This window comes from Zingiber officinale, chromosome 9A, assembly GCF_018446385.1.
Source record: "Zingiber officinale cultivar Zhangliang chromosome 9A, Zo_v1.1, whole genome shotgun sequence".
Classification (NCBI taxonomy): Eukaryota; Viridiplantae; Streptophyta; class Magnoliopsida; order Zingiberales; family Zingiberaceae; genus Zingiber; species Zingiber officinale.
In genome coordinates, this window is record NC_056002.1 from 75,309,983 (window position 1) to 75,336,068 (window position 26,086).

Sequence of the window (26,086 nt, forward strand, 5' to 3'; positions counted from 1 at the left end):
TTTTCCCCTGGTGCTTGATGTGTTTCTATGTTACAATGATTTTTTTGTGAACAACCGGATGCTTTTCCCCTGGTGATTTTGATAATTTCTATGCTTTTCCCCTTGTGCTTGCTATGATTTTTTTTATACAAACCGGATGCTATGCTTTTGTTACAATGATTTTTTGGATACAAACCGGATGCTATGCTTTTGTTACAAACCAGATACTAGTTGGAGACTAAATGATTGCCTAAGAAGAAAGGAATTAGAGATTAGGAGCTGCAGTGAGTAGAGTGGCTGGATAAGCTATCTTAAATGGTAACCTTAGGATTAAAGTGTTGATTACATTTTTTGAACCTGCTCAACTTCCTCTAAATATCTAACACATTGATCTTCGAATTTAACCTAATCTATTAAGATAAATGGGTAATTAAACCTAAAGGGTACCCATTACCATATTTAGCTATACCAATGAATTTCAAGTTCAACTAGAAGTAAGAGTGAGTGTCAATATGCCTGTGGATACCTCAAGAATAGGGAACTCTTTGTTTTTATGATTTAACCCCTCTTCATTATTTTACTCACCTCTTTTGTTTTTACGTATATTCATGTTTTTCATTAATCAGATAGAGACCCCTAACTATATTATTTAGGCTACAAGCTCGACCTCTACCACATGGCTATAGGGAAAATTTTCTTGTATTTAATTTTCAACTTTTATTTTGTTCTCCATTCATCAAGTTATCAATAATATGACATTGATTACATATTCATTTAAATAATTTTATGCAACTGAATTTCTTAAAATTTATATTACAAGAATAATCAGTTTATCAATGTGATAACAACCAAGATCATGGTATAAAAATGCTATCAATATTATACAGAGTCTAACAAGTAATGGTATATGAAATCTAGCACTTGTTACATCAATCTACCCTAACAGGTTGATCAATCTAACAGGTTGATCCCTAATCTTATCCCTAGTCGATCATTAAAGTTTAAATGTGTGGGAATTTACTAGAATCTACTCCTACATGAAGCAAATGAATAAAAGCTACAAGTAAAGTTTACCTACCCTGTTATGACTTCAGAAGAACATGCTGAATTTTCCATGTATGCTGGCCTTTAATATAGAGGGCTACAAGAGGATTATATCTTAGGTCAAGACACTCCAAATCCATCATAAACCAAAGGGAAAATAGTTTCTACTTACTAGAGGATTGAATGGACCCAAAAGGAAGCTCTAACTTGATGTTTTGGGTGCTGAACTTAGGAGGCAGCTGCCTTCTTGCCGCATTCCTTGTTGCTGTGGTTGGTAGCAGAAATCACAGAAAATAGGGGACTTAGTGCAAGATATTCAGGATACCAAGATGGCATCAGAGGTAGTACAATAAATAGTATATCTCTTCATCAGAGGTAGCTTTGTTCTTCTATGCTTCCTTCACTGGATTTGTTGTGTAGTTATATTTCTTTGTTCAACCATTATCATGCCTAGTAAGTTGTTGTATGATGCTGTCGGTTCTTATCAATCTATACACTTGAATTAGAAGGAGCAAATTATCTATGTTATATTCTAAGCAGCATATACTAAGTGTCATATATGAAAGTTTTAGATTCTATGTTATATTCGTTATCTTCCACAGCAGCCTTTAAAAACTCAGTATTCTATTTTATTTGATACATGTACACATTTATTTTAGTTATTTGACATATGGTGGATTTATTTGTTTTTACAGTTTACAAATCTCAAGTACTCCAGAGTTGAAATTGATGAAGTGCGGTTCGAGTGGGCTGAATGCATGCTAGATTACATTTGAAGTGCGGTTCTACCTTGATGTGTTAAAAGAATGTTCTACCTTGATTTTGATATCTATTAGCTAGCTTTTGATATAAAAAGAATGTTTGGGTATTTTATGGATACTGTTGTAAGAATATTATTTATATAATTTGTGAATATTTGTGTATTTTATGGATATTGTTGAATGAAGAATATTTGTATAATTTATGAATATTTGTGTAATTTTTTTATTATTGTCGATTTTTCATTATTTCGGAAATCAAATTTGTGTTGTTAAAAAAAATACATATTACATCGGTTTTCCACCGCTGCAAAACCGGTGTTATTAACTAATATTACATCGGTCATTTACTGCTGTCAAAATTATGTTATTAACATACAATATTACATCGGTTTTACACCGTTGATGAAACGGTGTCGTTAAGTGATACTACACCGGTTAATAACCGATTCGAAGACCGGTGTCGTTAAGTGATACTACACCGGTTTTAACCCGATGTCTAAAATGGCAGACTTTTAACATCGGCTTCATAGACATCGGTCGAAAATGAAATAGACACCGGTGGGAAACCGATGTCTATGAGGGTTTTTGTTGTAGTGTCAAATCAACTTTACAATTACTCCCTCCATCTTAGAACAAGAAATCTACTCCATAAAACAAGGAAAGAAACCCCAAGTGATGAAGATTACAAGCATTCTTACCCCTCAAATCCAAGAAAAGAGAGAAAAATAACTTATCTACAAAGAAGAACGTCTTCGGATCCAATCCTTGCTTTCCCAGAGTCGATTCGGTGAAGATCCACCCATAGATCGCCGGAAATCCCTCCAAGAATGGTAAGGAATGCCCCAATCTTGTTTCCCTCCCAAAAGGGAGAAAATCCCCTTTGAAATGAAGAAGAAACCGTTATATAGAGGGTGAAAATCGGGTGCCACACGGACCCAGGATCTAGCCGTGTGTGGGACATGGCCTGGCTCACTCCCCTCTCAGCCTGTCTCACACGACCGTGTGTGAGACATGGCCATGTCTGGCTCTGCCACTACACTCCCTGCACGGCCGTGTAGATCTACATGGCCTGCGTTGCCTCTGGCTCTGGAGCTCCTGCATGAGCCGTGTGAAGCACACGGCCAGGCCATTCTTGCCCTCTGGAATTGTTGCACGGGTCGTGTGTGGCACACTGCCAGGGCACTCTTCAGCTCTGGAAGGCTTACACGGCCGTGTAGTGTACACAGCCAGGCTTCCTCTGGTTTCTCATCTTGGCACGACCGTGTGAGGTTCACACGGCCAAGGCCACTTCCTTTCTTGCTACAATTACATGGGCAATGATCCACACACGACCTAGGCAACCCCCCATGGCAGGGCTGTGTGAGGTACAAGAATAGTGCCTTCCTCCTTTGCTTCGCTTACATATTTGGCCTTGAACATGAAATCTACACCAAATTCGACTCCTGTGTACAGAAAATACATAAAAGCATATCTCCGAACAAAAATAGTAAATATTCTAAAAGGAAAGCTAGAAGTACAAAAATACGTAGACAAAGCATGTACAAAGTATGTGAATGTGTGTCAAAACATACTAAACAAGTGTATACAATCTACGCACATCACACCCCCAGACTTAAACCTTTGCTTGTCCTCAAGCAAAATGCTGCAATCTAAATTCATATGTTCTACAATGTTCTCATATCCCTAATGCATTCTCCTAACTCTATCAAAAAGCTTCATTGACAAGCATGATCATGGAAACAGGTTAAGTATGGCTCAAGCATAAGTTCTTGTGCACAGTGCAAAGTAACTCAAAAATTCTTCAAGTTTTAATCTATATCTTAGTCAAGTCGTCATCAAGTTTGAATTTCTAATGTTTCCAGTGATAGACAAGTAACCAGTGATAGGCACTTACTTGCCACACACTTGGTTCATATTTCTCAATCAACCTAAGGTCTCAAAGGCGTGCTCAATCTCAAGAGAACCTAAGCAGTCATTTCCCCAGTAACCTAACTCGGTCTCAAAGGGGTGGCTTACTAGATTCCACTCACGACAATTATTTTTTATATCCCTTATTCACTTTTTTTTAAAATTTTTTTCACACTCTTTTTTTTCATAAGTATTTCCATTGTGCAAATCTTATTCACAAATGTACTTTTAGCACAAATGTTGGGATATTTTGATTTTTCCAAATGAGCTTACATGAGTTGAGCCTCATCCAGTAACCAAAATGAAGTTTGAGAAATCACCATGGAAACTAAGTACTAAACAAACAAGATGAATCATAACTATTTCAATGAAATCAACCATTCAAGTATAGGTGTAGTGAAGATAAGATCCTTAAGGTCACGCCAAAACTAAAACTCATCTTCATATGATACTTAGCTTATATCATGCTACCCAAGATAGAGAAAAGAGGTACATTAAGCATACTACTAGCATCTCTTAAAACATCATGAATCTAGATAATGAACGTGCTAACATTTAATCTTGAAGACAAGAAAGCATATAAGTGAAGTTTTGATATTCTCAAGATGTATGCCACAAGATTTTCAAAAGATAGTCAAGTGACTATCAAAAATCAAGTAATCCAAGCAAGACTATCGAAATAAAATGCAGAACTAAACATGCAGAAAACAAGCAAAAACTGAAAACTAGAATGTATAAAGAAAAATTAGGTTTGACACCCTCCCCCCCCCCCCACTTAAACTTTTCATCGCCTCGATGAAATCAATATGGTGGAGGAGGTGGAGGTGGAGGTGGACGAGGAAAAGGATGCCTACTGTTGGTGCTGGAAGCATCCGACGATCGAACCTGCATTTTGATAATGGCAAAGGGTTCAAAGTTAAGCTATTTTGTAATCTAACAGTTTGAATAAGATAGCAGGAAAGTCTTAAGTATACTTAGGCAAAAGTCCTAGCTGCGATTAGGCAAGTGGAAAACCCTAGGGGGTGGTAACCCTATACGAAAAGTCTTGGCGGGTGGAGGGCTTCAGGCAAAAGTCCTAGAGGGTGGTAACCCTAGGTGGAATGTCCTGGTGTCGCGAACCAGGTGAAAGAGTGGACGGGTCGGGAAGCGGGCGCCCAGCAGAAAGTCCGGAAGCATCGAGCGTCGAGCAAAAGTCCAGTCGATCTGGAAGATCGTGCTGGCATCAGGTAAATCTCCTGAGAGGAGTAGGTGAGGGTGCGTCCCCCAGAAGAGGGAACAGTAGGCGTCGGTTCGACCTAGGGTTTCCAGTCGGAAATCCGAAGTCAGAACCGGATAGTCTGGAGACTGTCAGAATATTCTATTGTCATATTTATACTACTGTTATGTGCTAACTTTGTGTTGCATGGTATTTTGGGACTAATGTATCTTGCAGGTACAAAGAAGCAATCTTAAGCCTCGGATGAACAGTACCCGAGGCGCCTCCATGGAGCTTGGAGGCGCCTTAGGTACAAGGCTGAAGCAGGATGCGAAGCAGGTCTGGAGGCGCCTTGGATGAAGCTGGAGGTGCCTTAGACCAGAGCTTGGTGGCGCCTTGGAGTGGCTTGGAGACGCCTTCAAGTGGATGAGATGCGACCAATTCTATGCTCATCTACGTGGGTGACTTGGGAGGCCTAGAGGAGCTTTGGGCAGGCTTGGAGGCGCCTCCAGTAGTGTAAAAAGGGGACCTCGAGGCAGCAATTAAGACAACACATTCCAAGTGATCTTTCTGCGACAACGACTAACAAGAAGTTCCCGAAGTGCTGTAGCAACATCCCAACTACCCGGAGCACCAGATTTGATATTCTTGTTGTCAGTATTGCTTTCCTTACAGTTCAAATTGTAATTAGTTTGTAATAACTTTTCGAGCTTATAGTTGTTGCCCACCAGAAGCGATCAACGATCGCGGGCCTTGGATTAGGAGTCGTCACAGGCTCCGAGCCAAGTAACTCTTCGTGTCTTTGTGTGTGATTGTCCTTTTAATTTCCGCTGCATTTATCTCGAGTTTTTTAAATCGAATGAAATAGCCACGAGCCACCCCCCCCCCCCTCTATCACTTCTTGATCCAACAATTGGTATCAGAGCGGGGTCACTTCGATTTGGTGCAACCACCAATCAAGCATTTTTTTGTGGTTATTTTCAATTTTACAGAGTCAATTAGAATTAGCTTAATAGCTACATTCTAATTCTTTTTATGAATTGATTTTTGCTTGAAATTGGTGCAACACCACTCGAGCTCATTAATTTTAGCTCTATTCCCGCACTACTAATCCAAGACCTAGTCTTGGGACATCTTGTTTTATTTTGTATTTGCATATTAATTAAATGGCCCAGCAAGAAGGATAAAGTACCGTTCGTCCCCCGCTCTTCACCGGAGAAGATTTCGGGTACTAGAAAGGACGAATAGAAATCTTCCTAAAAATCCAGTTCGAGATGTGGATGATCGTCAAGACTAGATTTCAACTGCCAACCAACGAAGACGGCAAGCCTACACCCTGTGAGAACTGGGAACCAGCTCTAATCAAGAAGGTGAAAGACAATGCTAGAGCAACCTGCACCCTCTAGTGTGGACTGACCAAGGAGGATCTCAACAGAGTTGGTTCGTTTTCAACTGCAAAGGAGCTATGGGAGAAGCTGATCGAACAACACGAGGGCACCTTCGACACCAAGGTAAACAAAAGAGATATGTTATTTAATAAATTATATAATCTAAAAATGCAGGAAGGAGAGACAACAAGTCAACTCCACGCTCGAATTCAAGACATCCTCAATTCCCTCCATGCAATCGGGCAAAGGGTTGACAACAGGGATATAAGGTACACTCTTAACGCGTTTCTAAGAAGTACATTTTGGGCGTCAATGGTAGATGCCTACAAAGTCTCCAAGGACTTCTCTTCCTTAAAGTTAGATGAATTAGTCTCTGAGTTCGAATTAGTCACCGAGAAGGGCATTGCTTTGGTTGCAGGTACAAGCAGAACACGCGAACCTAGACCAAGGCATAGAACCGAACCAGAAATGGACGAAGAACCTGACTCAGATGATGAACATGACGAGCTAACGGCTGAGCTCGTCAACCTTGTAAAGAAGCTCTACAAGAAGAAGAAAGGGTTCAACAAAAGGGACCTCAAGAAGGCAGTCCAGTCCAAGGAAGCCCAATCAAGTTCGAAGGTAAAATTTGAAGTGACATGCTACGGCTGCAACCAGAAGGGACACATTAAAGCCAACTATCCCAACCAAAAAGAGATAAAGAAACAAAGAAGGAAAAAAGGTCTTGAAGGCAACGTTCGAAGAATCTTCCTCAGAAGACGACGACAACGAACTCGATCAGATGAGTCTCCTTGCACTGATGGCCCGGGATCAGATCAATATGTCTGAGAGCGAGAGCGAATCGGAAGCTGAATCGAAAAGAAGCCACGGATCCGTATCCGTTTCCGAAGGGCCTGACCCCACAGTAAGTATTCCACGTTTAAATAATTTAGTTAATTATTTGTTACGTAAATTAACAAAATCCAATATTCGGATCAAGTCACTTCTGAAAGTGGCATCAGCCCTTAAAAAAGTGACCAACCCCAAATACTTGCCTGACACCGTTCAGATTGGAACCTCGACTCAAGTCCAAAAGCTTGGGGAAGAGAATTCCAACCTAAAAAATCAAGTCAAGGATTTGAAGACCGCGTTGGAATGGTTCACTTTGGGTTCCAACCTGATTCTTGAAAAACAAAAGGTCGTATACAACAGATCCGGAATTGGATTCAAACCTAAAAAGAAATATAGATCATATTTATCACTCATACACAGAACAAATAGAAAAGTGGTTCAAGCATGGGTACCCAAGTCCAACTTGGTCAATTAAGTTGGACTGGGTCAATATTGGGTTCCCAAAGATCAAGTACACTACCTTGATAGACCATATCGAGGCTATGATCCAGGGGAAGGCAAAAGAAAAACTATATTAATAAATAGATAAATAATTAAAATAAAATAATTAAAATATAATTAAGAAACTTAAATCCAATTTATAAAATTAATAATGTAAGGAGGCTCCAGAATAGCTGGCACCTCTAAAACTAACCTACCCGACAGGGTAATCCAAACCAAGTCACCCGGCAGGGTAATTAGGGTTAGAACTAAAAGGGCTAGGTTCAACTTGACCTACGGTACTGGTGAAGTTTTGGATGATAGTACGTTAGGGAAGCTCAGTCTATGCATGTCTAGGAAGATATGGCTTCAACCTGGAGCATTTGGCTAAATGGAACTGACCGAAGCTATCCTTTACAGATCCTAACTAGTTAGACAAAGGTTTTGTACTCAGTTCAGTGGATAGGACTATTTTGAAAACTTCGAAGGCATGGTTACTTTAATGATGCCCACGTGACTCACCATAGCCCCGAGGTTTATCCAAAGAATGTCCATTTGCTGAGCCCAAAGATAAACCTGAATCTAACACAAAGTTAAATATAACCATATAACTGAACCCAATTCATCTAACAAAAATTATAGGATCCCCTGATTGAAAAATTCAGATTGGGTGAGATGACTAAATAAAAAAATTAAAATTAAAATCAAAATCAAAATTAAAAATAAAATTAATATTAATATTAAAATCAAAATTATTTAAAATCCTTTTTAAAACTTATTTAATTTTTTTTTTTAAAAAAACTTATTTAAAATCTTTTTTAAAAAACTTATTTAATTTTTTTTAAAACTGATTTAAAATCTTTTTTTTTAATTATTTAAAATCCTTTTTAAAACTTATTTAAAATCTTTTTTAAAACTTATTTAAAATATTTTTTCAAAATTTATTTAAAATCCTTTTTAAAATTTATTTAAAATCTTTTTTAAAACTAATTTAAAATCTTTTTTAAAAATAATTTAAAATCTTTTTTCAAAATTATTTAAAATCATTTTTTCAAAATTATTTAAAATCATTTTTTAAAAACTTATTTAAATTTTTTTTAAAAAACTTATTTAAATTTTTTTTAAAACTTATTTAAATTTTTTTTAAAACTTATTTAAAATCTTTTTTTTTAAAAAACTTATTTAAAATCTTTTTTAAAACTTATTTAAAATATTTTTTAAAACATATTTAAAAAATGTTTTAAAAAACTTATTTTAAAATTCTTTTAAAACAAACAAGAAAAAACAAAAAAAAAATATGAGAAGTCGCCTAATGAAGGCTCCTCTGCGACGGTAGAGGCGCCCTCTAGGATAGGCGGGAAAAATCCCGCCGAAATCATCTGAGGTGCCTCGGACCTAGTCTGAGGTGCCCTAAACTCTTTATTGGAGGCACCTTCAACACAGAAATGAGCAACGAACAGAGAGTTCGCTGCAGTTTGTCATCTCGCGAAAAACTTCGATCCAAGGCACATTAAACCCGATTTTCCTCCCTTCAACTCCCTCAAATACCCTACAATGCCTCCTAGGTATACTCTAAATTATCTGAAATCATCTTTTACATAGTTTTAGTAATTATTTTGCAAATCTTAATATATATGGTTGAAATTAGGTAATGACGCAATGTTGCGTCCACCTCGGGTACGATCCCGTTAACCGACATTAGATTTCCTACTGAGCAGTATAGGATTAGCTTTTCTTAGCATTCATATTCTGTCATTAAGTGTAGATACCTAAATAGACCCTATTTTACGAGTTATTGTCCATCTATTATACAGATGATTGCCCCTTACCTGTTGGATAGACTAGTTTACTGCAGTCATGCAGTAAACCGAGATCTATGTGCCCAATTTTTTAAAAATCTTGAAAAGGTTGATGATTTTGTCTATTCCACCCGGATTGGTGAAAAAGACATCTACTTTACACCTGCCTTATTACGCACTAGCTTAGAGCTTAGATAGTCAGCATCTTCTTTCCTGTGTTACCCTAGTAGGGATCTGCCCTTTGACGATCCCTACTCCAGCATTACTCTAGATACACTCTATGAGTACTTTTTTGGTGGGGACAGACCACTTGGAGTTTCTGATTTCAGGTCGATGTCTCTCAGAGTGCAGGACTATGACATGTACGGAGTCCTCACTGCATGCATACTACCTATCACATCTTGGGACGTCCCTGTTGGGATTTTTCGGGCCGCAAAAACCGCTTTTTGTATTGCGGAAACCCCAAAACCCCTGCCACTGGATCCGTGCGAAGAATAAAATTTTGTAAAACTTCGAGTATGAGTTTTCTAACCTAGATCTACACTAGATCTACAAAGGAGAAGAGTTTACCCTTGATGCGAAGCCCTTCGCGTAATCCCGCTCGTCCAAGGTTCGTCGGATCTCGAGAGTATCAAAGTAGATACTCCTCTATGTGTATCCACACGAACAAATGATTGAGAAAACAACTAAAAGGTGTGCTAGCACCCTTAGAAGTTTCGGCCAAGGAGGTGGAGGAGAGGGAGAAGAAGATGAGAGCTTGAGAGGAGGAAGAAGATGAAATCAATTAGCACACAAAATGCACTAATTTTCATCTTTAAGTGGCCGGCCACTTCAAGGCTTGTAACCCCCATGGAATATCAAGGTCACCACTCTTGGTAACTCCCATGAGGTAGCAATTGGTCAAGTCAAACTTGACCAAATGAAGAAGCCTTGATGATGTGGCATTGGTCAAGTCAAAACTTGATTCTTCATCTTCCCACTTATGTCAAGTCAAACTTGACCACTTCTCTCCCTTGGTTGATCTAATCAAATCATTGGTTCAAGTCAATTTTAATTTAACGAATCTCTATTCATTGAATTAAATTAATTAAATGAGTCTAAGTCCAAATTAGACTCACTTAATACATGAACCAAATTGAGTCCAACTCAATTAGCACAATTTGGATTACTCTTAATCCAATTTGGTTCATCATATAAACCTAATCCTTTAGGTTCATCAAATGAACCTAATCTCCATCTAATTGTCCTTTGAGACCCTATAGGTTCTTGTAACATTGGCAATGCTCCTAAACTCATTCAGAAGCATAAGTAATGAGCAGTATCTAACAACACATCATGACTACCCAAGTTACAAGAATGTTGAGATCCAACATCACCTTATGACTGTTGGGTTTTTCGGGCCGCGAAAACCGCTTTTCGCGTCGCAGAAACCCTGAATCACCCAAAGTCGTAGATCCGTGCAAGGAAAACCGAATGAAATACAAGTACGAGTTTCAAAACTTTAGATCTACTCCTAGATCTATGTGTTGAGAAGTATACCTTGAAGCGTGGCCTTTCACGTTCCCGCTCGTCCAAGGAATTGTCGGATCTCTAGACCGTCAAGCATCGGTCCTCTAGAAGTAACCACACGGACACGTAGGTGGAGAAAACCTCACACAAAGGTGTGCTAGCACCTTGGTAAGATTCGGCCAAGCAAGGAGGAGAGGGAGAGGGAGAGCTTGAGAGGAAGAAGGAAGAAGATACACCCTTGAATGAAAAATGAATTCTCATTCAAACCAAAAGTGGCCGGCCACTCTACATTGTGAAACTCCCAAATTAATTGCATTAATTGAAATTAATATGAAGCCATTAAAGAGAATGGCTTTGTAACTTCCATGAGGTGGCACCCATGATGATGTGGAGTAACATCATTGGTCCACATCAATGCCAACTCACCAATGAGGTGGCATAAAGTCAAGTCAAACTTGACTTTTAATCTTCCTCTCAAGTCAAGTCAAACTTGACCAATTCTCTTCCATGGTTGATCGAATCCAACCATTTCATTCAAGCCAACTTAATATAATGAATCTAATTCATTTAATTAAATTGATTCAATGAGTCAAAATCTAAATTAGACTCATTGAACACATGAATCAACTTGAGAACTCAAGTTAGCCCAATTAGGATTACTCTTAATCCAATTTGATTCATCAAATGAATCTAATCCTCTTGGTTCATCATATGAATCAAATCTCCATCTAATTGTCCTAAGTGTGTGACCCTATAGGTTCTTTTAACGTTGGCAATGCCTTAAACCCATTTAGGAGCATAAGTAATGAGCGGTATCTAGCAACACATCATTACTACCCAAGTTACAAGAATGTCGAGATCCGACATCACCTTGTGACTACTAATTGTGACTCTTCACAATATATGACAAGTGTCCTTCTATCCTAGACATATAGATTGATCAATGTGAGGCATAGACCGTGTCATCCTCTGACCAATCTAAATCTTGAACTCCAAGTTGACTCTCTAAATCAAATGAGCTCAATATCCCATATTGACTCATTTGGGTATGACCATGCACTTCGTGGTCTCACTCTATCAAGAATACTGATGTCTCTCCCGTCATATAGGAGGGATAGATCCCATCTACATCACTCACATCCCTCTGCATAATTTGTTATATACCAGTAATTGCCTTTATAGTCCACCCAGTTACGGGTGACGTTTGACGAAACCAAAGTACATAACTCCTTATGTAGGGATCTATGGTGACTTCAGGTCTAAGGACTAGTAGTCATACTAATAGCCACATGAGAAAGTATATGACACTCATATAATGATCCATGATACTTTCTCATGGCGGGTCATTCAGTATACATTCTCTAATGTATACTCATGTGTCATGTTGATATCTCTATATCCATGACTTGTGAGATCAAGTCATCGAGTTGACCTACATGCTAGTCTTATTGCATTAACATTATCCCTGAATATTAATACTCGACTAGGAATGATTAAGAGTAGTGTTCCTTATATCATCTCACTATCGGTTCAACTAACCGATTGATATAGGTGAGAACCATCTACTCAAGGACATTATTATACTTAGTTTATTTGGCACCAATACAAGTAAGTATAATATCCAAAATCCAAATGCCTTTATTAATATACAAGAATATGATACAATGAGTCCATACAATCATCAAATGATTGGCTCTAGGGCTCTAACTCACAATCTCCCACTAGCATTAGTGCTAATCAGTATAGGCTGTAAGGCCTAATGACCTAGTGTGACCATCATGCTTTCTCTGTGCCAAAGCCTTGGTTAAGGGATCTGCGATGTTAGCCTCTGTAGGTACTCTGCAAATCTTCACATCTCCTCTATCGATAATCTCTCGAATGAGATGGAAGCGCCGTAGTATGTGCTTGGTCCGCTGGTGTGAGCGAGGTTCCTTCGCCTGTGCTATAGCTCCATTGTTGTCACAATAGAGCTCAACTGGGTCAGTGATGCTAGGAACCACCCCAAGTTCAGTGATGAACTTGCGGATCCAAACTGTCTCCTTTGCTGCCTCTGATGCAGCAATATACTCGGCTTCTGTTGTAGAATCAGCTACTGTATCCTGCTTCGAACTCTTCCAGCTGATAGCACCACCATTAATGCAAAATACGAATCCTGACTGTGATCTATAGTCATCCTGGTCGGTCTGGAAGCTAGCATCACTGTAACCCTTTACAGCTAGCTCATCATTGCCTCCATATATCAAGAAATATTCTTTAGTCCTTCTTAAGTACTTAAGAATATTCTTGACCGCTATCCAGTGACTTTCACCTGGATCTGACTGGTATCTGCTCGTCATGCTCAAAGCATACGAGACATCAGGTCGAGTACATAGCATGGCGTACATGATCGATCCTATGGCTGAGGCATAAGGGATCTGATCCATGCGGTCTCTCTCCTCTCTAGAAGAGGGACCTTGTGTCTTCGAAAGACTCACGTCATGTGACATCGGCAGAAATCCCTTCTTGGAGTTCTGCATGGTAAACCGAAGGAATACCTTGTCAATGTATGTACTCTGACTTAGGCCAAGCAATCTCTTAGATCTATCTCTATAGATCTGTATCCCTAGAATGCGGGATGCTTCACCTAAGTCCTTCATTGAGAAGCAACTCCCTAGCCAAGTCTTGATAGACTGAAGCATAGGGATGTCCTTCCCAATGAGTAGTATGTCATCCACATACAATATGAGGAAGACAACTATATCCCTACAACCTTCTTGTAGACACAAGGTTCATCTTCATTCTTGATGAAACCAAACTGTTTGATTGCATCATCGAATCGAAGATTCGAGCTCCGAGAAGCTTGCTTTAGTCCATAAATGGACCTATGCAGCTTGCATACTCTGCTAGTATGCTGTGAATCTACAAAACCCTCAGGTTGTGTCATGTACACATCCTCGAGTAGGTTTCCATTCAGAAATGTGGTTTTGACATTCATCTGCCATATCTCATAGTCATGGTAGGCTGCAATAGCAAGCATGATCCGAATGGACTTAAACATCGCTACTGGAGAAAAGGTTTCATCATAGTCAATACCATGAATCTGCTTGAAACCTTTTGCTACCAAGCGACCCTTATAGATAAGTCCATCCATGTCAGTCTTTATCTTAAAGACCCACTTACACCTAATGGGTTTTACCCCTTCAGGTGGATCAACCAAAGTCCATACTTGGTTGGTGTACATGGATTCCATCTCGGATCTCATGGCCTCTAGCCATTTCTCGGAATCTAGTCTCATCACAGCTTCCTGATAGGTGGTAGGCTCATCCTCTATGAGCACAACGTCACCATGGTCAGACAAGAGAAATGAGTATCTCTCAGGCTGACGACGTACCCTATCAGACCTGCGAAGAGGTATGTCTACTTGAACTGGTTGTTGTTCCTCAACTCCTTGTGGAACAACATCATCCACAACACTTTGTGGTTCCAGTTCAATTTGCATCGAGGCATCAGTGCTATTGTTCGCATCTTGAACTTCTTCAAGATCGAATGCGCTCCCACTAGTCTTTCTAGAAACAAAGTCCCTTTCTAGAAAGACCCCAGTCTTTGCCACAACTACCTTGTGTTGACTGGGAATGTAGAAGTAATATCCCTTAGTTTCCTTGGGATATCCGATGAATAGCACTTGTCGAATTTGGGACCTAATTTGTCTGAGACTTGACGTCGTACGTAAGCCTCACAGCCCCAAATCCTCATGAAAGACGCCTGGGCATCTCTCCCAGTCCATATCCTATATGGTGTCTTTATCACGGCCTTGGATGGAACTCGGTTGAGAAAGAAAGCTGCCGTGTCTAGAGCATAGCCCCAAAGGTATGTCAGAAGATCAGTGTGACTCATCATAGATCGTACCATATCTAATAGGGTACGATTTCTTCTTTTAGATACACCATTCCACTGTGGTGTTCCAAGAGGAGTGAGTTGAGATAGAATCCCACACTCAGCTAGATAGTCACGAAACTCATGGCCAAGGTATTCTCCACCTCGATCTGATCGAAGTATCTTAATTCTCTTGCCAAGCTGGTTCTGTACTTCATTCTTGAATTCTTTGAACTTTTCAAAGGATTCAGACTTATGTGTCATCAAGTACACATTACCATATCTACTGAAATCATCAGTAAATGTGATGAAGTATCTATAACCGCCTCTAGCAGCGATATTGAAAGGGCCACATACATCACTATGTATGAGTCCTAACAAATCAGTCACTCTCTCGCTGTGCCCACTAAATGGAGTCTTGGTCATCTTGCCTCGTAGGCATGACTCGCATATCTCATATGATTCAAAATCAAATGAATCCAGCAAACCATCCTTATGGAGCTGGGATAAGCGCTTGTCATTTATATGACCTAAGCGACAGTGCCAGAGATAGGTGTGGTTCATATCGTTCGATTTGAACCTCTTGGTACTAACGTTATAGATAGAGCTCTCAAGGTCTAGAATATAGAGTCCGTTCATCAGAGGTGCACTACAATAGAACATATCGTTTAAATAGACAGAACAACATTTGTTCTTTATTATAAACGAGAATCCTTTCTTGTCCAAACAAGAAACTGATATAATGTTCTTAGTCAATGCAGGCACATAACAACAATCGTCTAACTCTAGTATAAGCCCAGAGGGCAGAGATAGAAAATAAGTCCCTCCAGCAGTGACAACCCGTGCTCCATTGCCTACTCGTAGGTCTATCTCGCCTTTGTCAATGCTTTGCTATTTCTCTGCTTGTGCATTAGTACAAATGTGCGAAGTACATCGGTATCTAATACCCACGATGAAGAAATAGAGGTTGACTTCTATAACATTTATACCGAAGTAGAAATCTTATTTCTCTTCATGTTAAGATCTTCCGGTATCCTGTGATTCTCTCAATGCCTCCCTTGTCCTTGATATAGTTGACGAAGATGTTCAACCATATCGTAAGCACACATCAACTCATGTTGCTTCGAATCGAGTTCATGGTTGCGAGCATTAGGCAGGACACATCTAATGCGTCATCTTGATGCTTCTTGTAAGCATCCCGATCAGGCATTGGCGGGAGGAGCCTCGGAATGGGCTGCTCGAGCGTCAGTTTACGTTCTGAGTGAGAATTATTCTCGTGTTCCTATACGATCCGGAAATTTGCTCCATTGAGCTTGTCCTTCTTAAGGACAGAACGCAGGGAGAAAGAGTTCGTATTCGACGTCATGGTTATCTACAACAGAAAATTTGTAGAAAAAATATCATATTCTTTTAAAATCATTTAATTAGGCCTTTAATTAAATACTGCTCCCACTGAATTCTATAATTCTTGTGGGAGAAGATCCACATCATACTAACCCTTGAGCTAGCTTTGGCTAATACGCCCAAGCCTTAGTATGATCGGTAGGTAACGATTACCAATTACATTTCTATGCAACTCTTGTTTATAAAATCAATATCCGCATTTATATTAAAACTCGAGTTAGCTTTGGCTAATACGCCCGAGAGTTAATATAGATGTGATTTTGACCTATCTTTTCCAACCGTTGGAAGAATGCCTATAGTTGACTCGATCTAACTGAGCAACTAGGAATACTCAATCTAATTGAGTTTGTATTCACCCATGCGTTGATAGGCGGGACCAAGATTGTCCCTCCGTACCCTACCAAGATAATATGTATTGCTCTGCTTTGGCAGATTCAACAATACATGTGATCGAGGTAGTGATAGGTATCACGGCACGGTTAGGCATTTAGAGTTGGTTCGATCGAGATCTAATCTAATCGAAAAAGATGCATCTTGTGCACGACTTAGATCTAATCTAATCGCAAGGGTGCATCATGTGCATGACTTAGATCTAATCTAATCGTAAAGCACTAATTAATTAATTACTTATTAAACATGCATCATATACATAAGCAATTAACTAATTAATCTATTTGTGATTTAGTCATGGCCCCACTATGATCTTCTCAAGCCAATGAGAAGATAGAATGGTCAACCTAGGGTCAACAGCTTCTCCAAGCTCCTCCCTTTGACCACCTTGTGTTGCTCGTGCCCGCCTCGGAACTCCGTCTCGTGTGGACCCTCCACCGCTCCAATTTGTACATTACAATTTGAAACTCAAGTTACATTCGAGTCTAAATCTAATTTACAACCAGAATATATGAGAAAGGCACGACGCGCGGGTCGCGAAAAATAAAAACATATAACACACGCAAACACATAACGGCACGCAGGTCGTATTATGAATTACAACACAATCCAATCATATTGGATTTTTGGGCCATGACTATCACAAAATTAATATATAATTCAAAATTATATATTTTCATAATTTTTCTATAATTTTAAAATTAATTTTTTACAATTTTTACAAGTAAAATTTCCCGGCGGTCCCGTTTAGCGGTTTCGGGCGCAATCGCGGAACGGATCCCCTTGCGGGGCCAGGGGCAGCGCCCCTACCCGCGATCTAACCATTGTGATGGTTCCTTTGCTATCCAACAGCGCCCAAACTTGCTGTCCCAAAACGATTTGGGTCGAGACATTGCCGTTTCGGAAAAATCTTCCCGGTAGGTTTGTTTTTAGCGATTTCGGGTGCAATCGCGGAGCAAATCCCCTTGCGGGGTTAGGGGCAGTACCCCTACCCATGATCTAACCATCGTGAGTTGCTCCTTTACGATCTAATGGCACCCAAGCCCGCTGTCCCAAACGGATTTGGGTGAAAACGAAGCTGTTTAAGGAAAAACTTCCCGGTAGCCGAAACCTACAAGTGTCGAGATACTTGTGCTTCGCTTCTACGGAAAAATTACCCATAAAAACATAAAAAACTAAATTTTACAGAAAATCACAGAAGGTTTTGTTTTCATAAAACCAAAAATTAAACTCGTACAAGCCTTGCACGTGGCTCTGATACCACCGTTGGGTTTTTCGGGCCGCGAAAATCCTTTTTCGCGTCGCGGAAACCTCGAATCACCCAAAGTCGTAGATCCGTGCAAGGAAAAACCGAATGAAATACAAGTACGAGTTTCAAAACTTTAGATCTACTCCTAGATCTATGTGTTGAGAAGTATACCTTGAAGCGTGGCCTTTCGCGTTCCTGCTCGTCCAAGGAATTACCGGATCTCTAGACCGTCAAGCGTCGGTCCTCTAGAAGTATCCACACGGACACGTAGGTGGAGAAAACCTCACACAAAGGTGTGCTAGCACCTTGGTAAGATTCGGCCAAGCAAGGAGGAGAGGGAGAGGGAGAGCTTGAGAGGAAGAAGGAAGAAGATACACCCTTGAATGAAAAATGAATTCTCATTCAAACCAAAAGTGGCCGGCCACTCTACATTGTGAAACTCCCAAATTAATTGCATTAATTGCAATTAATATGATGCCATTAAAGAGAATGGCTTTGTATCTTCCATGAGGTGGCACCCATGATGATGTGGAGTAACATCATTGGTCCACATCAATGCCAACTCACCAATGAGGTGGCATAAAGTCAAGTCAAACTTGACTTTTAATCTTCCTCTCAAGTCAAGTCAAACTTGACCAAATCTCTTCCATGGTTGATCGAATCCAACCATTTGATTCAAGCCAACTTAATATAATGAATCTAATTCATTTAATTAAATTGATTCAATGAGTCAAAATCTAAATTAGACTCATTGAACACATGAATCAACTTGAGTCGAACTCAAGTTAGCCCAATTAGGATTACTCTTAATCCAATTTGATTCATCAAATGAATCTAATCCTCTTGGTTCATCATATGAACCTAATCTCCATCTAATTGTCCTAAGTGTGTGACCCTATAGGTTCTTGTAACATTGGCAATGCCCTATACTCATTTAGGAGCATAAGTAATGAGCGGTATCTTGCAACACATCATTACTACCCAAGTTACAAGAATGTCGAGATCCGACATCACCTTGTAACTACTAATTGTGACTCTTCACAATATATGACAAGTGCCCTTCTATCCTTGACATCTAGATTGATCAATGTGAGCCATAGACCGTGTCATCCTCTAATCAATCTAAATCTTGAGATCCAAGTAGACTCACTCAATCAAATGAGCTCAACATCTCATATTGACTCATTTGGGCATGGCCATGTACTTAGTGATCTCACTCTATCAAGAATATCGATGTCTCTCCCGTCATATAGGAGGGATAGATCCCATCTACATCACTCACATCCCTCCGCATAATTTGTTACATACCCAGTAATCACCTTTATAGTCCACCCAGTTACGGGTGATGTTTGACGAAGCCAAAGTACGTAACTCCTTATGTAGGGAACCATGGTGACTTCAGATCCAAGGACTAGTAGTCATACTAATAGCCACATGAGAAAGTATATGACACTTATATAACGATCCATGATACTTTCTCATGGCGGGTCATTCAATATACATTCTCCAATGCATACCCATGTGTCAACTTGATATCTCTATATCCATGATATCTCTATATCCATGACTTGTGAGATCAAGTCATCGAGTTGACCTACATGCTAGTCTCGTCGCATTAACATTATCCCTGAATGTTAATACTGACTAGGAATGATTAAGAGTAGTGTTTCATATATCATCTTATTATCGATTCAACCAATCGATTGATATAGGTAAGAACCTTCTACCCAAAGACGCTATTATACTTAGTTATTTGGCACCAATACAGGTAAGTATAATAACAAAAAACAAATACTTTATTTATATACAAGAATATGATACAATGAGTCCATACAACAATCATCAAATTATTGGCTCTAGGGCTCTAACTAACAATCTCCCGCTAGCACTAGTGCCAATCAGTGTAGGCTCTAAGGCCTAATGACCTAGTCTGACCATCATGCTTTCTCTGTACCAAAGCCTTGGTCAGGGGATCTGCGATGTTAGCCTCTGTGGGTACTCTGCAAATCTTCACATCTCCTCTCTCGATAATCTCTCGAATGAGATGGAAGCGCCGTAATATGTGTTTGGTCCGCTGGTGTGAGCGAGGTTCCTTCGCCTGTGCTATAGCTCCATTGTTATCACAATAGAGCTCTATCGGGTCAGCGACGCTAGGAACCACCCCAAGTTCAGTGATGAACTTGCAGATCCAAACTGCCTCATTTGCTGCCTCTGATGCAGTAATATTCTCGGCCTCTGTTGTAGAATCAGCGACTGTATCCTGCTTCGAACTCTTCCAGCTCACAGCACCACCATTAATTCAAAACATGAACCCTGACTGCGATCGATAATCATCCTGGTCGGTCTGGAACCTGGCATCACTGTAACCCTTTACAGCTAGCTCGTCATCGCCTCTATATATCAAGAAATATTCTTTAGTCCTTCTTAAGTACTTAAGAATATTCTTGACCGCTATCCAGTGACTTTCACCTGGGTCTGACTGGTATCTGCTCGTCATGCTCAAAGCATACGAGATGTAAGGACGAGTACATAGCATGGCGTACATGATAGATCCTATGGCTGAGGCATAAGGGATCTGATCCATGCGGTCTCCCTCCTCTCTAGAAGAGGGACCTTGAGTCTTCGAAAGACTCATGCCATGTGACATCGGCAGAAATCCCTTCTTGGAGTTCTGCATGGCAAACAGTAGGAGTACCTTGTCAATATATGTCCTCTGACTTAAGCCAAGCAACCTCTTAGATCTATCTCTATAGATCTGTATGCCTAGAATGCGGGATGCTTCACCTAAGTCCTTCATTGAGAAACAAGTCCCTAGCCAAGTCTTGACAAACTGTAGCAAAAGGATGTCTTTCCCAATGAGTAGTATGTCATCCACATACAATACGAGGAAGACAACTATGCCCCCTACAACCTTCTTGTAGACACAAGGTTCATTTATATTCTTGATGAAACCAAACTGTTTGATTACATCATCGAATCGAAGATTCCAGCTCCGAGAAGCTTGCTTTAGTCCATAAATGGACCTATGCAGCTTGCATACTCTGCTAGTATGTTGTGGATCTACAAAACCCTCAAGTTGTGTCATGTACACATCCTCGAGCAAGTTTCCATTCAGAAACACGGTTTTAACATCCATCTGTCATATCTCATAGTCATGGTATGCTGCAATAGCAAGCAAGATCCGAATGGACTTAAACATCGCTACTGGAGAAAAGGTTTCATCATAGTCAATACCATGAATCTGCTTGAAACCTTTAGCTACCAAGCGACCCTTATAGATAAGTCCATCCATGTCAGTCTTTCTCTTAAAGACCCACTTACACCCTATGGGTTTTACGCCCTCAGTTGGATCAACCAAAGTCTATACTTGGTTAGTGTACATTGATTCCATCTCGGATCTCATGGCCTCTAGTCATTTCTCGGAATCTGGTCTCATCACATCTTCCTGATAGAAGGTGGGCTCATGCTCTATGAGCACAACGTCATCATGGTCAGATAAGAGAAATGAGTATCTCTCAGGCTTACGACGTACCCTATCAGACCTGCGAAGAGTCTACTTGAACTGGTTGTTGTTCCTTAACTCCTTGTGGAACAACATCATCCACAACACTTTGTGGTTCCAGTTCAACTCCCATCGAGGCTTCAGTGCTATTGTTTGCATCTTGAAGTTCTTCAAGATCGAACGTACTCCAACTAGTATTTCTAGAAACAAATTCCCTTTCTAGAAATATTCCAGTCTTAGCTACAACTACCTTGTGTTGACTAGGAATTGTTGGAGTGTATACTGAAAGCCTAAGTTTTGTAAACATTCATTATGAATAAAGAATCACATTTGGTCAAATTGTCTACATTTAGTTGTAGTTGTTCAATTAATTTATATTGTAGATAGCATAGTATGTGGTGTCACATGCAGAAGATAATGTTATCAGTACCTTATAAATTATAAACAGTAGCTCGCGACCAAAATGGAAAGGAACAAACCATTAGAAGGTCGTAGTGTAATTAGGTATCAGTTTATCTTGACTATATAATTACACTAGTACACTCAGAGTGTATTGAGTAGGACCATTTGAGGTCGTTTCTTTTATACTGACTTTATAAAGAAACAAAGACCTCGGTTATTATGGAAGTGTGTGCTCTTAATCCTAATATAATAACAAGCACATATATTTGATATTTATTTCTTTAATTTATCAATGCGTGAGATTTAGTTCGATGAATCAATAAGCCTGATAAGTTGGGAAATGGTATCACTTATAGTGTGTGTTGTTGATTATAGAAGGAAACTGTGTCCTAGAGATACTAGGTTGATAATGTCCTCAAGAGGAGCTCATAAGTATTGTCATGTTAAACCCTGCAGGTGGACTTAGTCCGACATGATGATAAGGTTGAGTGGTACTACTCTTGGACTAAGATATTAATTAAATGAGTTGTCAGTAACTCACTTAATTAGTGGACATTCGATATCTTAAACACATGGAGACTAACACACTCATAATAAGAAGGAGCCCAAAAATGTAATTTGGGATTGGTGCGGTAGTTCAATAATAGTTCTCTAGTGGAATGAATTATTATTGATAAAATTAAGTTGTGTGTTCGGGGCGAACACGGGATGCTTAATTTTATCGGGAGACCAACACCAATTCCTCCTCTCGGTCCCTATCGTAGCCTCTTATTTATATAGTACTATATCCACCTATACCCACCTTCTATACCCACCAATAGGGGACCGGCCAAGCTAGCTTGGAAACCAAGCTAGGGCCGGCCTAGGTATAAATTGGGGTGTCCGGCCCTAGCTTGAACCCAAGCTAGAGGGGCCGGCCAAATTAAATTAAAAAGGAATTTTAATTTTAATTTTTATTATGTGGAAGATATAATTTATTAAAGAGAATTAAAATTAAAATATCTCTCTTGTAAAAGATCTACAAAAGATTAAAGAAAAAGATTAAATCTCTTTCCTTATTTGTAGACTGGTGAGATATTTTATTTTCTCTTTAAAAATTATTCACATGTTCTTAAATTAAAATTATAGAAATTTCCTTTTATCAACCATGAAGAGATTTTTGAAGATAAATTTTATTTTTAAAATTTCCGGAAACAAATTAGGAAGTTTTAATTTGTTGATTAAAACTTGTCTAATTTATTTGATTGATGTGGCCGACCATTAGAGATTAATTGGGGAAATTTTATTTTATTTTTCTAAATTAAATCATGTCAAGGGAATTAAGGAAATTTTATTGTAAATAAATTTCCTAATTTGCCTAGGCCAAGGAATATAAAAGACGGGGTGAGGGTGCCTTCATGAGACACAACCTCTATTATTTCTCTCCCTCTTTTATTCCTTGGAGTGGCCGGCCATCCTCTTCCTCTCTCCCTCTTTGTGGTGGGCAAAACTTTCAAAGACTTGGAGCTCTTGTGGCGGCCGGATACTACTTGGAGAAGAAGAAGAAGGAGAAGGAGAGAAAGCTAGCATCACTTGGAGCTTGGTTGGTGTTTTGTTCTTCATCCTTGGTTAAGCTTTTTGTGGCCGAACCTAGCTCGGAGGAGAAGAAGGTGGTTGGTGGTTTCTCATCTCTGAAGATCGTTGCCCACACAACGTCTGAGGTTAGAAGAGGAATACGGTAGAAGATCAAGAGGTTTTTCTAAAAGGTATAACTAGTGATTTTTCTTTCCGCATCATACTAGTTATTTTTGGAAATAATACCAAATACAAGAGGCTTACGATTCTAGAATTTCGAATATATTTTTTGATGTTGTGTTCTTTTATTTTTTTTTTCCTTGTGATTTGATTGTTCTTTTCGGTTAACCTAAAGATATTTTAGGAAATTAAATATTAGCTTTCTATAAAAGGTTTTGTCTAGTCGGTGGTGGTTGCTCCCATATTCAAGAAGGCCATGTACCTCGCCACGTCAGTACTGGGAACCGATTATGGAAATTAATATTTAATGGAATTAATAACTTAAGGTGATTTGGGTCGAACATGTTAAGTTCTGCAGGAGATCCAAGTCAAAACCTAAAAGAACAAATAGATTAAGTTTTGGATCAAACGTGTTAAGTTCCGCAGGCGATCCAAAATTTAATTTAAAAGAACACATGGTAACTAGGAAAAGGTTCAGACCTTTGTACAAAATTTTTGTACAGTGGAACCTCTAGGATTTCCGAGTAGCAACCAACAGGAATGTAGAAGTAATATCCCTTAGTTTCCTTGGGATATCCGATAAAATAGCACTTGTCGGATTTGGGTCCCAGTTTGTCTGAGACTTGACGTCTAACGTAAGCCTTACAACCCCAAATCCTCATAAAAGACACCTGGGCATCTCTCCCAGTCCATATCCTATATGGTGTCTTTATCACAGCCTTGGATGGAACTCTGTTGAGAATGAAGACTGTTGTGTCTAGAGCATAGCCCCAAAGGAATGTAGGAAGATCTGTGTGACTCATCATAGACCGTATCATATCTAATAAGGTACGATTCCCCTTTTGGATACATCATCCACTGTGGTGTTCCAGGAGGAGTGAGTTGGGATAGAATCCCACACTCAGCTAAATAGTCACGAAACTCATGGCTAAGGTATTCCCCACCTTGATCTGATCGAAGTATCTTAATACTCTTGCCAAGCTGGTTTTGTACTTCATTCTTGAATTCTTTGAACTTTTCAAAGGATTCAGACTTATGTGTCATCAAGTACACATAACCATATCTACTGAAGTAATCAGTAAATGTAATGAAGTACTTATATCCACCTCTAGAAGTGACATTGAAAGGACCACATACATCGCTGTGTATAAGACCTAACAAGTCAGTCGCTCTCTCATTGTGTCCACTAAATGGAGTCTTGGTCATCTTGCCTAGAAGGCATGACTCGCATGTCTCATATGATTCAAAATCAAATGAGTCCTACAAACCATCTTTATGGAGCTGGGATAAACGCTTGTCATTTATATGACCTAAGCGACAGTGGCAAAGATAGGTTTAGTTCATGTCATTTGACTTGACCCTCTTGGAATTTATTAATAGATAAGGCTCTCAAGGTCTAGAATATAGAGTTTGTTCATCAGATGTGCACTATAATAGAACATATCATTTAAATAAACTGAACAACATTTGTTATTTATTATAAATGAAAATTCTTTCTTGTCCAAATAAGAAACTGATATAATGTTCTTAGTCAAAGCAGGCACATAACAACAATCATCCAACTCTAATACAAGTCCAGAGGGCAGAGATAGAAAATAAGTCCCTACAGCAACAGCAGCAACCCGTGCTCCATTGCCTACGCGTAGGTCCACCTTGCCCTTCGTCAATGCCCTACTATTTCTCAACGCCTGCACATTAGTACAAATGTGAGAAGCACATCCGGTATCTAATACCCATGATGAAGAAATAGATAGATTGACTTTTATAACATATATACCTGAAGTGGAAGTCTCACTTCTCTTCTTATGATCTTCTAGGTAGACTTTACAGTTTTTCTTCTAGTGCCAGGTCTGACCGTAGTGGAAACAGGTAGCATCCTTGGCGACCCCTCCTTTAGGCTTCAGTGACTTGCATTTGCCCTTGGCTTGGGACATTCCCTTGCCTTTAGGCTTGCCCTTGCCCTTGTGTTTTTGAACCATCAGAATAGAGTTGGGCTTAACATTCTTAAGGTTGAGCTCAGCAGTTCTTAACATACTAAGCAGTTCGGGCAGTGGCTTGTCAATTTCGTTCATGTTGTAGTTCATGACAAATTGATTGTAGCTCTCTGGCAAAGACTGCAAGATCAGGTCAGTGGACAACTCTTGGCCAAGTGGGAATCCCAACCTCTATAGATTCTCTATGTACCCAATCATCTTAAGTACATATGGACCTACGGGAGCCCCATCTAACATCTTGCACTGAAATAATGCCCTTGAGATCTCAAATCTCTCGTGCCATGCTTGTCCTTGATATAGTTGACGAAGATGTTCAACCATATCTTAAGCACCCATTAACTCATGTTGCTTCTGAAGCTCAGAGTTCATGGTCGTGAGCATTAGACATGATACATCTAATGCGTCATCTTGATGCTTCTTGTAAGCATCTTTGTCTGCTCGCGTGGCATTGGCAGGAGGAGCCTCCAGAATGGGCTGCTCTAGAATGTACAGTTTACATTCTTGGGTGAAAACTATTCTCAGATTCCTGTACCAGTCCAGGAAATTTGCTCCGTTGAGCTTGTTCTTGTCATGGACAGAATGCAGAGAGAAGGTGTTCGTGTTTGACGTCATGGTAATCTACAACAGAAAAATGTAGAAAAATAAATAAATATCATATTCCAATT